The sequence below is a fragment of the Solanum stenotomum genome, chromosome 1 (assembly GCF_019186545.1).
Source record: "Solanum stenotomum isolate F172 chromosome 1, ASM1918654v1, whole genome shotgun sequence".
NCBI lineage: Eukaryota > Viridiplantae > Streptophyta > Magnoliopsida > Solanales > Solanaceae > Solanum > Solanum stenotomum.
Genome location: NC_064282.1, coordinates 28591400 through 28606732, shown reverse-complemented (window position 1 = coordinate 28606732; position 15333 = coordinate 28591400). Strand labels below are relative to the sequence as shown.

The following is a 15333-nucleotide window of genomic DNA, read 5'->3' as shown; positions in this document are numbered from 1 at the left end:
ATGTTAGTATATAAATATATTGTGATGGTATTATGGATGTCTCACTGAAGTATTTGAAGCAGACATCAACGATATCATGATAGTATATATCGTGTCAATATTTTTCACATCTCATCAATAAAGTTTGGAGGGTCTTCTTCCACCTTGGATGGTGTCATAAAGGTTTTACTAAAGAGCTGAAGGATCGAACATGCATCAATGATACCATGACAATATGTAGATATAGTGTGACAGTGTTATGGAAGTCTCATTGAAGGATTGAAGCAACGGTCAATGATACATAACACTTTATATGATATTAAATTATGGCAAAAAAATAGAGAATATTACGATTTGGGAAAAAATGAATCGAAAAGATAGAAAAATAATAAAGAATAAAGAAAAAGAAATTGAAAAAGAAATTAAAAATACAAAAATAAAAGGAACAAAAAGAGGAGAAAAGAACTGGAAAAAAAGAAAGAATAGAGAAAAATAAATAAATAAATAATGACAAAAAAGGAAGATTAAAAAGAAGAAATGGAGTATATTAAATGTATTTTTTTTATTAATTTTGATTTTAATAAATAAGTCAATTATTTTAGTAGTTTTTTTATAATTACTTCTTGTAGTAGTCTAATTATTTAATTTTCTTATATTTTATTAGTCTAAAAAAGGTTAGCTATTATATTTATTTTTGAATTTCATTGTATTTTTAAAAAGACAAAAAAGAATGGAAACAACCATTCACATGATTGCACTTGAAATCTCCCAATACGATCTCACCGATTATTCATCATTGTTTTGTTCATCCCTACCACCTTCTACCCTTATCCCCTCTTTCTATTGGTTTCTTAATCACATAAATTATACTACTAAATTCTTTGTTGGTTCCTATTGGAGATAGTAATGAGTTAGTTGATTAGTTAGTGAGTTAGTTGATTAGTTAGTGAATTCTAATTTTCTGTTAAGTTAGTTACATGATAGCTACAGTAGATAGTTGCACAGTAGATAATTGCACCATGTTAGTTGGTTAGTTGTGTATAGATATAGCCTTCATCATTCTCATTATAATCATTTCAGTTGAATAATATTTTCCAGATTCTCTTTCAGAAATTGTTCATGGTATCAAAGCTACCGAATCAATAATTATTTGATTCTACACTAATAAGTCGATTCTGGAGATTGATTCACTAATAACAATGGAGACGAATGTTGTACCAGTAGCTTCAACTGCAGTGCCAGAAACGATTGAAGCAATTGAGTCAACGAGGAACCATCCCTTGTATCTTCATCCATCAGACACTCCTGGGAGTGTTTTAACCACTGTTCAACTCACCGGAGCAGAAAACTATTCGCTATGGAGTAGATCCATGATGATCAATCTCAGGGCAAAGAGTAAGCTGGGTTTTGTACTTGGAACATGTGAACGGAGCAATTATGGGCCAGATCTAGAAGAACAGTGGGAGAAGTGCAATGCTTTTGTTTTAGCATGGATTATGAACACAATTTCAAAGGAGCTGTTGAGTGGGATCGTTTATGCTTCAATCGTGTGGGCAGATTTGAAAGAGAGATTTGATAAGGTTGATGGATCAAGGATTTACCAGCTTGATCAGGAAATCTGTACAATTCATCAAGGTAGTTCATCAGTTTCAGCTTATTTTACCAAATTAAGATTGATATGGGATGAATTTGATGCAATCGTACCACCACTATCATGTAATTGTGATAGATCTGGGTCCTATGTGGATCATATCCAATATTTGCGTCTATTCTCTTTTCTAATGGGGCTGAATGACATGTATCGACATGCACAAAGCCAAATACTAATGATGAGCCCTTTGCCAAGTGTTGGTAAAGTCTATGCTATAATAATCTCAAACGAGAGCCAGAGAGTTACTTCAAGGATGCGCACTGGTGGAGATATGATAGAAGCCACAACATTATATGCAGGAAGGGGAAATTATTCTAGAGACACAAAAGTTAGAGTATAATTCTAGAGGAAATGATGCAGGCATAGTTGAGTATAATGCTGGGAGAGGAAAGAAGAAAGTGAATTGGAATTTGTTCTGTGACCACTATAAAATGTATGGACACACACATAATAATTGTTTTCGATTGATTGGATATCCTGATGATTGGAAGTTCAAGAAGAAAGTATCAGGACAGGGTGGAGAATAAGGGTACAATAACCAATTTAGAGGAGTGAATTCGAGCAAGGGAAAAAATGTTGTTAACAATGTGCATTTGGATAAGATTTCTGAAGAATCAAGAGATGACATTTGGGGAAGTCAATGCAGGACAAACAGGTGTACAAGGAAATGCTTATGATTTCAATTATGTTCGTGCTAACTTACAGGCCTTTGTTGCACGATCTGACTACAACCCTAATCAATACCAAAAGATAATGAAGTTGCTGAATGAGGAGGAAAAAACTAAAGAAATTGTGAACATGGCAGGTAACTTCAATACTATGGAAGTATACTCTTTATCTGCTAAGAATGAAAATTGTGTGGCTGTACTGGGTGCTAGGAATGATGCTTTTAAAAGAAGGAATAACTGGATAGGCAACATGTCATATGAGTTAAACATTGACAAGTTAAGCAATGTGAATGATCTTAATAAAAATGTGGGCAGGAGAGTGCACTTGCCTAATGGTCAAACTACCCTAGTAACACATTCATGAAACTATGGAGTATTAGATAATGTCTTGGTGGTGCCTGATTTCAAATATAATCTACTATCAGTGTCTCAATTGACTAGACAATTGCAATGTTCTGTGTGTTTCTATCCTGAATTCTACATTTTTTAGGACCTCTCTAATGGAGAGGTGAAGGGGATCGGTAAGGAGATAGGAGGTTTGTATTACTTTTCAAGTCAATTTTCTTCTGGAGAGCCAGCTAATAGGGACAATAAGGTACTGATGACAAAGACAAGAGACACAGATTGCATGCTTTGGCACAACAGTATGGGCCATCCTTTTATCAAGGTGTTGAAACTATTAGCCTTAGTAAATACAGAATTTGATGTAACAGAATGTGGTAGTTGTTCCGTCTGTCCTTTTTGGCAAAATAGCCTAGACTTTCTTTTCCAGTTATTATGTCTATGACAATTGATGTATTTGATCTTATTCATCTTGATGTATAGGGACCATATAGAATTGGTACACATGATGGTTTTAGATTCTTTTTGACAATTGTTGATGATAAGTCAAGGATGACTTGGCTGTTTTTACTGAAATTCAAGAGTGATGTATTTGTTGTGATGAAATCTTTTCTTGCACTGGTTGATACTCAATTTAAAAGACAAGTGAAGAAGGTGAGGTCTGATAATGGGACTGAGTTTTGTAACAAAGAATGCAACACATTATTTTCATCCTTAGGGATTATTCATGAAAGTACTTTCCCACACACTCCACAACAAAATAGAGAGGTGGAAAGAAAGCATAGACATATACTAGAGGTTGCAAGGGCACTCAGGTTTCAAAGGTCTATTCTTATAAGATTTTGGGGGAAATGTGTTATAGTTGCTGTGTACTTGATAAACAGGATGCCTACTGATGTTTTAAAAGGACAGTCTCCTTATCAAAATTTTCACAAAACCAGACCCAAGCTTGACCATTTGAGAACATTAGGGTGTTTGTGCTATGACACTAAGCTAATCAAGGATGATAAGTTTGCCCCCTAGAGCTGATGCTTGTGTCATGATGGGATATTCATCTACTCAGAACGGGTATGTGCTATACAATTTGAGCCTCAAGAAGTTTGTAGTGGGCAGGGATGTCACTTTCAAGGAACAAGACAGACTGGTTGATGATGATGATATGTTAAATGCCACACTTGAGTTTACTGATTCTCATATTCCTAACAATGATGTTGACCATGCAGCTCAGCAACCAAACTTTGAACATGTTCCATTAGTGGTTCCAGAGAACACATGTGTTGATGTTTAGCTATGGACCATGGTGAACAAGGTATTTAGAATGTTGCAACACACAGAACTTTTACCAGAGTGTCTCATCCACATGTTTGGATGAAGGATTATGTTGCTCATATGATTGATTCCCCACATCCATATTCACTAGCTAACTACATGACTTATGATAAATTGTCTTCTACATATCAAGCTTACTTAAGTGATTTTTCTGCTGACACAGAACCTCGAACCTCTTAAGTGGTTGTTAAAGACCATAGATGGGTGGAGGCCATGAAACAAGAAATTAGTGCATTGAAGGATAATGGGACTTGGACTGTCATGCAACTGCCACCAAGTAAAAAGGCTATAGGCTGTAGGTGGGTGTTCAAGATCAAGTACAAAGCAGATGGACAAGTTGACAGGTTCAAGGCTAGGCTTGTAGCTAAAGGCTATAGCCAAACTGAAGGAATTGACTATCAGGAGACTTTCTCTCCTGTAGTCAAAATGGTAACTGTGAGATTTATTATTACTATTGTTGCAGCTGAAAATTGGATAATATACCAGATGGATGTCTTTAATGCTTTCTTACATGGAGATTTAATTGAAGAAGTGTACATGGAATTGCCCAAAGGTTTTACTAGACAGGGGGAGCACCAAGTTTGCAGACTTATTAGGTCCCTATATGGACTCAAGCAGGCTTCCAGGCAATGGAATGCCAAGCTTATTGATGCACTAACCAACTAAGGATACTTGTAGAGTCCACTGGATCATTCTCTATTCACTAAAATGAGAGGCTCAGCACTGGTGATTGTGCTAGTTTATGTCGATGATCTATTGATCACACGGAATGACTATAAGCTGATACAGAAGACTAAGCTAGTTCTACATCACCATTTCAAGATTAAGAATTTGGGTAAGCTGAAGTATTTCCTAGGGATAGAGTTTTGCAGATCAGCCAAAGGAATTGTTATGAACCAGAGGAAATATGCATTAGAGTTAATTAGTGATGCAGGGCTAGTTGGAGCTAAACCTTCTTCAACACCATTAGAGTGTAATATAAAACTCACAAGTGTAGAGTTTGATGCCACTGATGATAAGTTATTTATAGGCATAGGCATATACCAAAGAATGATTGGGATGCTGCTCTATCTCACCAACACTCGACCTGATATAGCTTTCTCAGTCCAATGTCTAAGTTAGTTTATGCAAAAACCAAAACTGTCTAACTGGGATGCAGCCTTGAGAGTGGTTAGATATATCAAAGCTAAGCCAAGGTTAGGACTGCTTATGAGTTCAGAAAAACACTCACATCTCACTGGATTTTGTGATGCAGATTGGGCTGCTTGCCCTAGTACCAGAAGGTCTGTTACTGGTTACTTGTTGAAGTATGGAGAGTCACTAATTTCCTGGAAATCCAAGAAGCAGAACACTGTTTCCAGAAGCTCTGCAGAGTCAGAGTACATAAGTTTGGCCACACTGACTGCTGAGGTCATTTGGGTAACTAATTCGTTCAAGGAATTGGGGTTCAAAATTGATGGTCCTGTCAACATTCGTTGTGATAGCAAAGCTGCTATACAAATAGTAGCAAATCCTGTATTTCATGAATGAACGAAACACATCGAGATGGATTGTCATTTTATCTGAGAAAGAATACAACAAGGTCTGATTAGAACAATATATGTCAATACCAAAGATCAACAAGCTGATTTACTGACAAAAGCTTTGGGAAGGTTATAACATGATTTTTTGCTTGCCAAGCTAGGTGTCTTGAATGTGTTCAATACATCTAGCTTGAGGGGGACTATTGGAGATAGTAATGAGTTAGTTGATTAGTTAGTGAGTTAGTTGAGTAATTCTAATTTTCGGTTAAGTTAGTTACGTGATAGCTACAGTAGATAGTTGCACAGTAGATAATTGCACCATGTTATTTGGTTAGCTGTGTATATATATAGCCTTCATCATTCTCACTGTAATCAATTCAGTTGAATAATATTTTCCAGATTCTCTCTCAGAAATTCCACGATTACTCTGAATTATCTCACATTCAAAAATTTAGGAAGTATTTGACAAGTAAATAAGAACGCAACGAGTATATGTTTATGGATATTTGGGGAAAGTTGGGAAAGAAAGAAATTAGGTAACAGGAATTCATAGTTCGAATAGTATTGGGAATAAACTTATGTTAAATAGGGTTACGAGGGGACAAGTAGTATTATGATTGAGTTTTGTTTAGGATGGCGAACGAAGGAACTAAGATAAGGGGTAAGGTAAGGGTTTTCTTTTGGAACGAGAAGCTAAGTTGGAATCAAATTTCAGAATCAGAAGGGCTATGTGTCATTATTATTCGGAGGAAATACAATAGGCTTCATCCCTGTCCATGTAAGTTTGCTATCCTCCTGCCTGCCGTTCGTATGATACCTCTTGCTCTACCGTCATCCCGTTTGATCTGTCAAGGCTACTCAACAAGGATCCATCCTTATTTTCCATGATTCTATCTGCTACTCTTCAATTTACTCCCAAAGACATCATACAAATATCTAATGAAATCAATTCTGAGCTTTTCACCAAATTTCGTCAGTTTTCTCAACCACGACTTCCCTACGTGATTGCCCTTGAAATCTCCTAATTTGACCTCATCGATTATTCCTCATATTATTTTGTTCCATCTGTACCACCTTTCCCCCTATCCCCTCTTTCTCTAGGTTTGAAAAGGACTTGGATGATGAAGAGGAGCTTCACACTGCCGCCCACAGTCTCTCTACCACTGATTACATCAATGATCCATATCATAAGTACTTGGGTGATGTGCTGGAGTATATGTATGCGTTAAGGGAATATACTAGTGAAGGTGGAATTTGTCCAGCCAAATCACCTATTGCACAAGATTTACCAAAAGGACTTAAGGAAATCAAAGGTTCTCCATCGCGCCTCTCCATCTCCAACTCCCGTATTGAAGAACTATATCAAAGATTTAATGGATGACACTTACCCTCTTTTCTATGAAGATTTTAAAGACGAGAATAAGGTGATAACAACTAATTATTTGCACGAATTTCATATTCATTGTCTGATAAAATGGCTATCAATGAATAACACATGTCCAACTTGTAGAGCTGATTATCCTTTGCATTATTCACCCTTTTCCAACTGCCGTAAGCGTCCTCACAACAACATATTGGAGGAGCCTAATTGTAAACGTCAACAAATTTAATTTTTATCTTTTAAGACAATTTTTGGTATTATATTGTGAAGAAGGAACTTTACATGCCCTAGTTAACATGTTGGAGAATGTGTTTGATATTTTCTATCATTTTCTTGTATATTGATTGCGCATTATTTGTTCTTGAGAAAATACATAAAATTCCCCTCAAACTTGTCTCCAAAACTTACTTTAGCACTGTAACGTGTATTTAAATACCCCCTTAAACAACTTACAAGTGAATTAAATATCACCTTAGAGGTTGACGTGGCAAATAAAAAATTTCTAAGCGCGTAAATAGCATAAAAATGTAAAGGGAAGATAAGTGGGTCCCACTTTGTCTTCTTTCAGCAACTTGTACCATCTCTTCTTTTCTCTCAAAATGTTTTACTAGCTCTCTTTGTTTCCACCGCCGGCGGTCACCTACGAAAAATATTCTCGTATTAATAAGTTCAACAAAACTCAACCACGCTAAACCTCACCCCAACCCCTTTGTTCCTCGTTCATCACCGTTAAAAGCTAGAGCCGTCAATGTGGGCTAGGCCTGTTGGGTCGGCCTGGCCTAATCCGTGATTTGATAGGGCTGGGCTACAATATTTGGAGCCCATTTGAGAAAAAAACTTTTTAGCCCGGCCTGAATAATCCTGTCAATTTGTGGGGCTTGAGAAATATGGATAGGGTCATCCCGTGTGCCAAATAAAAATTAATTAAAAAATAAAAATAAAATAGAGTATTAAAAATAACAAAAGTCTACACTCAAAATATGTTTAAAGTTTGAAATATTACAATTTAAATACAACTTATGTTTATAAAATATGTACTACATAAAATAAAGTTCCTACAAATTATCATAGTTTTTGTGTTTTATTATGATCATTGAAAAACAATTAGGTTAATATTTCTATTTAACTATTTATGTTTTTATTTGAAATCAAACTTAATAAATATTATATAGATAATTTTATTTGTGAATTTGATTAACAAGTAGTAATACTAGTCGATATTTATGATAATATTTTTAAATTATAATTTAATTTAAAAAATCATAAAAAAATATACTTTTAAAAAAAGAGGGCTGACCCGACAAAGCCTGTAGCCCACACACTTGTGGGTTGGGCCAACCATTTTCTGGTCCGCTAGCCCATCAAATTGCAAAGCCTGTATGGGTTATCCCTAATGGGATGGGCCAACCCATATTGACAGCTCTTGCGAGAGATCAGCCGTCGTGAGGCCACCAAATCTCACTAAGAAATTTCACCACGCCGGCAACCATGGACAAAACTTTGGCCATACCCTTTTCCTGGCTCTCTTCCATTCTTCAAGAGAGCCACCATCAGGTCTACCGGTTTTGAGCCTAATATAACAACAATAACTCCGACGATTGTCATTGAAGCAGTTGTTGGTTGTCCTTAGAACAAGCATGGTTGTTAAGATTTAACTTTCAAAGAACTTACAAATAAAAATATGGGGATATAGTAAGTTAAACAACAAAAAATGAAATTGAAAATAAACATTCCCAAGAGTATGAGAAAGAGTAGCACCAACAAACCCAGCTCCAACGATGATGATAATTTTCTAATGTTGTCGTTGCAGTACTTGTCGGCATATAGTCATTTTCACTGTTTCACACAATGTTTGTTAAATTATTAGAAATTACACTGTGGGTGTTGGATTTTTGCAAAGGGTAACAATTACTTTTGTATTGTATTGATTATTGAAATAAGGGAAAAGGGTCTGATACACCCCTCGTTATGAAAGTGGCTCATAGATACTCCTACAACAACAACAACAACATACCCAGTGAAATCCCACTAGGTGGGATCTGGGGAGGGTAGAGTGTACGCAGACCTTGCCACTACCTCGTTGAGGTAGAGAGGCTGTTTCCGAAAGACCCTCAGCTCATAAATACTCATACTTATACACAAATGGCTCACATATACCCCTTTCCTCCAACGGAAATGAAAAGAATTAATTTTAGATTAATTTTTATTATTTTTTATAGAAAAAATATATAATCCCATATGAGTATATTTAATTCTCCTCAAACATATTTTTTTTTTTACTTTTTTTTTGTTTCAATGACTAATTTAGATTTATTATTTTGATGTGGTCAAATTTATTTATGTTTCACTAATATTCTTGTAAAACTTATTATAGATGAGCAAATTTGTTTCTTCAAATACAAAAATTAAATTACAATATAGACAAAAAAAAATAGTTTTAAATTATAATATAGCCACAAAAAAATAGTTTTAAATTTTTTTCTTTACACTAAGGAATGAAAGAAAAAAATAAAATAAGAACAAGAAACTCAAATAATTATAATCAAAAAGTCAAAAAATAATTTATGTATGAAAAAGATTAAAATATACCTTGAACTTTGCTAGAAGAATCATATACCCCTAAATAATTTTTAAGAAAATTAAAAGTAAAAAATATAAAATTAAAACTAATTTCTTCACTTCCGTTAAATGAAGGGTATATGTGAGCTCATTTTATAACGGTAGGGGTATATGTGAGCCGTTTGTATAACGGTAAGGGTATATATGAGTCAGTTTCATAACAAGGGGCATATTAGCTCCAAATGACAAAGTTGAGGGGTATATCAGGCCCTTTTCCCTTGAATTAATGAAGAGGATGGATCAATGAAGAAGATGAGTGAACAGTGAAAATGAGAACAAAAAATGACATGGAAAAGAAAAAAGAAATGAAATTAAATTTGTTCACAATCTGACGTGTTATCAATGTGTCATTGAGATGGCACTTATGTGGCACGTGTGTACACCACCTTCCAATAATGAAACTGGAATTGTATGTGTAAGGTGGTTTGATTCTAAAGTGAGTTTTACGGACAAGTTTAAGGGGGGTTTGATGTATTTTCTGTTTGTTCTTTTGGTATCATCAAATATCAATTCAATTTGAAAACCAAGTAATTCTCATTGAATTCACCGTCAAAAATGCTAAACATACTCTTCAATCCAGTACTACTACTCCCTGCTAGTATTTCTTTTCTTTTAATTTCTTCTTGCATCATTCCATTTACTCTTCTAATTTCTTTACCACTTAATTTTGTCAAGTTTTACATAATTTCATTCTATTAAATTATGCACTATGATAGTCCACTGCTGATATTTACTTCGACTCTTGAATGTGTGGTCTGACCCTTCCTCTGAATCTTGAAGAATGTGTGGTCTGACCCTTCCTCGGAATCTTGAATGTCTTTTTACTCAACAACTGTGTATAATTGAGATATTCAATAATTGGATTCCACGATTATTCTGAATTGTCTCACATTCAATAATTTAGGAAATAATTTGATAAGTAGATAAGAACGAACCAAATATATGTTTATGGATATTTGGGGAAAGTTGGGAACTATATACTTCAGCTATAAAAAGATCATCACATGCCAAATATGAATATTTATAAAATCTATCTTACTCATAACACAACAGTATAAACAATTTACGCCAGACATTATAATTATGTTACAAGAAGCTAGGATTAAGCTTTTATAGAAAGAGTACTGGATATTCCTCAACAAAGATTGGATTAGGGGTGTACATGGCCGGGTTGGTTCGGGTTTTTTAAATATCAAACCAAATCATTTGTGTCTGATTTTTAAATTTATAAACCAAACTAAACCAATAAAACTGGGGTTTTTCAACCTCGGGTTTTATCGGATTTTTTATTTTTCGGGTTGTTTCGGTAAAGTATTCATACAAACATATAATTTACTAGTACTTCAAATATTTCTTTAGTCCTACCAAAATACAACTATTTAAGATGTTTCTTAAAAATATAACACAATATGATATGATTAATGACACTAAAATATCCAACAAAAATAATAATAATGAAATCGCGTAAAATAAATATTGCAAATTAACAAGTCATAATGAAAATGATCATAATTTAAAAGTACTAAATCATGCTAAAATTAAATTTAATAAGCATTAGTTACATGACTAAATATTAAAGGAATTAAAATTAGATTATGTATTTTAATTGTCTAAACCAATGTAAAACTAAAGAACAAATATTCAATATTATTGTCATTCTTAGTGTTGAATTGATTTTCTTTTTGCATTAGTATTAATTTGATTTTGATTTGAGCTTTATTATAATTACCAACATCTGTGGACTATAATCTGTATTGGCCCATTCATAATTCTAAGTTTCAAACTTGAAATAATATATTAAAAGATAAAAACTATGAAAAAGTATAAGAAATATTTTTATATTATATCAAAGTAAATATTTTTATGTATAAAATAAAATTTTAAAATTATATATATAATGTTGGGTTGGTTTTTTTTAGTTAAAACCAAACCAATCCAAATATAGTCGGGTTTTTTTTTCAAAACCAAACCACTAATCGAGTTGAGTCGGTTTGCGGTTTGATTCGATTTTCGGTTCAATTTTGTACACCCCTAGATCGGACTATTGTGTTTGTGTATATATTAGAAAATTTTCTTCTCTTATTTTGGATCAGATCATGCTTTGGACCTAGTCTCTTTTTTTTTTTTTCAGATGGGACCTTTGGCCATTTGATTTCTTAATTTATTATTATTAATAAAAACACTAACTGAACCTAAAATTTGATTCAAGTAAAAAGAAAGGAGAAAATTTCTAGTAGCTTCAAATTTTTTTTTTCTATTTTTCATTTACCTTACAACTTATTTTTAAAGTTTAATCTTTAACGAATCAAAACTCTAACATATTTCATGAAGCCATTATAAGTATGAGCTACTTACAAACTAGCTTTTTGATCGTAAATTTCCTTAATATTTTATCATCCGTAATCCAATAAGTTCATAGCATATATATATAGTAGAGGGGCATGGCCCGTTCTAGCACGGGCCCAACAGACTCTCACACATAATCTTTAGTTTAAAAAATTAATAATAATAGTGACAATAACAAAAATTGGTAAAAATTTACATGTCTCAATGAATTATTTAAGGTAGCAAAGTAGACATTATTAGGAGTTGCTTCTTGTAATGACTATTCTGGCTGGAAAAAATAGAGAACAACATTCCGTACAAAGAGTGTAAAAGACTTAAGAGAGCTAAGTTAAAAAATATCAAAGCCTATTTATTGCAAGAAAACTCAATGTTGCAACATTCATATCAATCACTCAAATTCTTATGCCATCGTCACACTTCATCTGGCATCAAGCCGTCAGCATAACCCAAGTATTTCTTGTGCAGAGACTGATTCAAGTGAGATCTACCAAAAAAGGAGGTAAAGTCAATTTACAAACGACATCAAAATGTACAAGTGAAAAACACAATATTACCAAAATGTAAGCACACACTGCCACATGAATGTCTTTTTTGAAGAAACAAAATTATATTAGAAAGTTATCTCATTCTAATTATATTCAAGTTGTTGATCTAGAAATAAAGAAAAAATAAGCAAAATTACCTGAGAATCATTTATTTCAGATTTGATCTCACTTCAGTAGATTCAAACCACACCAAAAGAAAGTTATGCAGAAAACTTTCCAACACATTCAGTTCAACATCCACATATCACAACAAAGAAAATGTTCATACACGAAGTTAAAACAAATATAAAGCTTTCTACATGCTTTATAATTCCTCTACAATGGAACCTATCAAGCTTATACTTCATATGTGACTATTTCTAGGAATAGGAGTAAATGAATGTAGTCAAACATGTAAAGATTACCATCATAAACAACAACCAAATTAATCATAAAGTAGAAATACTAACAATTTGTTTGTATACGTAAGACTCCCAAATTGAAGAGCGGCCCAACTCATTTTTTTGGGTAAAAAGTATTGTCTGCTTTTCAAAGAGTACAAATAAAAATGAAATAAAAAATTACTTGGAACAAATGCATTACACATATACATGGAAGTGTAACCACACTTGAGAGGCAAAACTTATTTTAGTGTTGAGATATGTTGAAACCTGCAAACTCGAATGAAAAAAGTACAATCCACTAATCCCAAAAATATGACAGGCAAGTAACTTTTATGTCATTTGGTACAGAGTAACAAAGTAGTTGACTCTTGAACAAAGAAGAAATTAGCCAAATCATAAATCCACAATCTCAGTGTACCCAACAGAGATCGTCGTAGATATGGAAGTTCAACAACATTAGAAAGGGCATGTGTTTTCAGAAGCAATACACATGATTATAGCCTAATAGGAGAACGACAAAGGAATTTAATCACAAATGAAACACTCCCCCGTGAATAGTATAATTCACATAATATCTTGCACATCTTCTCTTTGTAGTGTTTGTACACCCCTTCCCCAATAGATATCTTTCATGTTTGAGGAATACACCATGTACGTGATATACATTGACAACGCACTACAAGTCTTTGCGCCTTAGAGAAATCAGTAATTGTTGGTAACCCATGTATCATACATGTAGAATACATCTCTTAGCCAATAACGATAAGGTAGTAGAAGTTGCTTCACTATTTTCATGGTTCAAGATAATGCTTACCGTAGGAATTTCTCACCTAAATTCATCATCACTATATGAACATAAAATGATAGCTCTAAACCACAATTCTTGGAGAAATTGAGGTTAACTTTTTTCTTATTCTTTATACCATCAAATGTGGGTTTATCTTCTTTTTTTTAACCAGCAAAATATGTGACAACGCAAATATGGACAGAAAACAAAGAGGAGAATAACTAAATAAAGCTGTAAACTGGGATATATTTCAGATATTTGTCAGTATATCAATAACTTTATTTGTCACTCATAAGGAGTTGAGAAAAAAAAAATAAAAGTCTCTCATTATTATCTCTAGTTACATTCTGAAGGTGTTTTAGTTAAGAATAAACTAATATCTCATCATTGGCATCAGCTAATGCATTGCCGAAGCATTTACTTAAACAACCTTTCGGGTAAGACATAATTGAACCAACTAATAATATAAATATGTGATAAATGATGTCCTAACCCTAATAATCTAAACAGGAGGAAACTTCAGCCAGTAAACAAATGTTTCATGTGTCTCAATAGCCTGAAATTAGTGAATCGTTTATTTCTACACTACCCAGTGTCAACAACTCTTTGGAATATGTTCATTTCAATTACTCGCATCAATTGGATTCTACTCCTGAGTGTCAAAGAAGTAGTGAAAAATTGTAGTCTTGGAGGAGTTGATAACCCCATCAAGAAGACCCGACACATGATTCCATTATGAATATCTTTGGTGTATTTCGGAGGAAAGAAATTTTAGATGTTTTGATGGTCTGTCAACTCTAATTAACAGTTTGAAATCATTTTTCCTTCTTAACCTCTTCTATTGGAGCAATTTATTTCCCCATAAATGATATATTACTGCCCCCTCTCCTTAGATTTCATTAGATTGCTCAATATGACTTAGAAACCATTCTTTGGTACACCAAGTAAAATTATCGTTTATCAATTTTGATAGACTATAAATTCCAAACAAATATAGAACTCTCAAAATAAAATTCCTTCCATTTGAGGCAGCTTAAAATTCATAAGGAACAAGGATACTTTTAAGCCTGAATATTTCTCTACTCATGTCGAGGCTGCTAGATTAATTATCTTTGAACATATCAAGGACATAAGTACGAAACTACTCGAAAACATGCAATTGATTTGAGTGAGTAATCTATTAGCTTAGAAGATGAAATAAAAGATCCTTGAGCATAGGTATGAAAAGATTTTTCATTAGATTTTCTATTTCGAAAATCAAAAGTTTCCCTCAAGAATCTATTTTCCTTCAAATCCTACCTTAATTAGTCCAAAGACTTTCAAGACTGCTCCTAAGTTTATGAAAAACATGTTCCATACAGTAGCGAAGTTTGTTATCCAAATAACTAACATGATCCAAGATTTAAAGATATATCAAAATCAACAAATATAGAAGGAAAACTACTGCACAACAATAAACAAACAAAAACCTAAAAAATCATGAAAAATTGAACTCCAAACAACAATGAAAAAATTAAAATGGTAAGTGAATTCCAAAAGCGGTAGGCAAATAGAAAATCAATATTCTCCAATTTTAGAAATCAATATTCTCTACTCTCTAAAATCATGAAAAATAGAAACAAAATAGAAGATGCTCAAATCGGAGTGCTTACCAATAAATAAATGAATTTTGAATAGCCATTCACATTCCCAAATCTCCTGACATATACAAAATTCAAGAAACATCAAAGAGTAAGAAGCCATAAAAAAATATGCAAGCAACTAATATAAAAATTTGTGC

At 33.3% G+C, this 15333-nt stretch overlaps 2 pseudogenes; both read left to right on the top strand.

Moving 5' to 3' along the window:
* The first annotated feature begins 838 nt into the window (after positions 1-838).
* On the top strand, positions 839-5628 carry LOC125870559 (uncharacterized; annotated as a pseudogene).
* Positions 5591-7246, top strand: LOC125877868 (uncharacterized; annotated as a pseudogene).
* The last annotated feature ends 8087 nt before the right edge of the window (positions 7247-15333 follow it).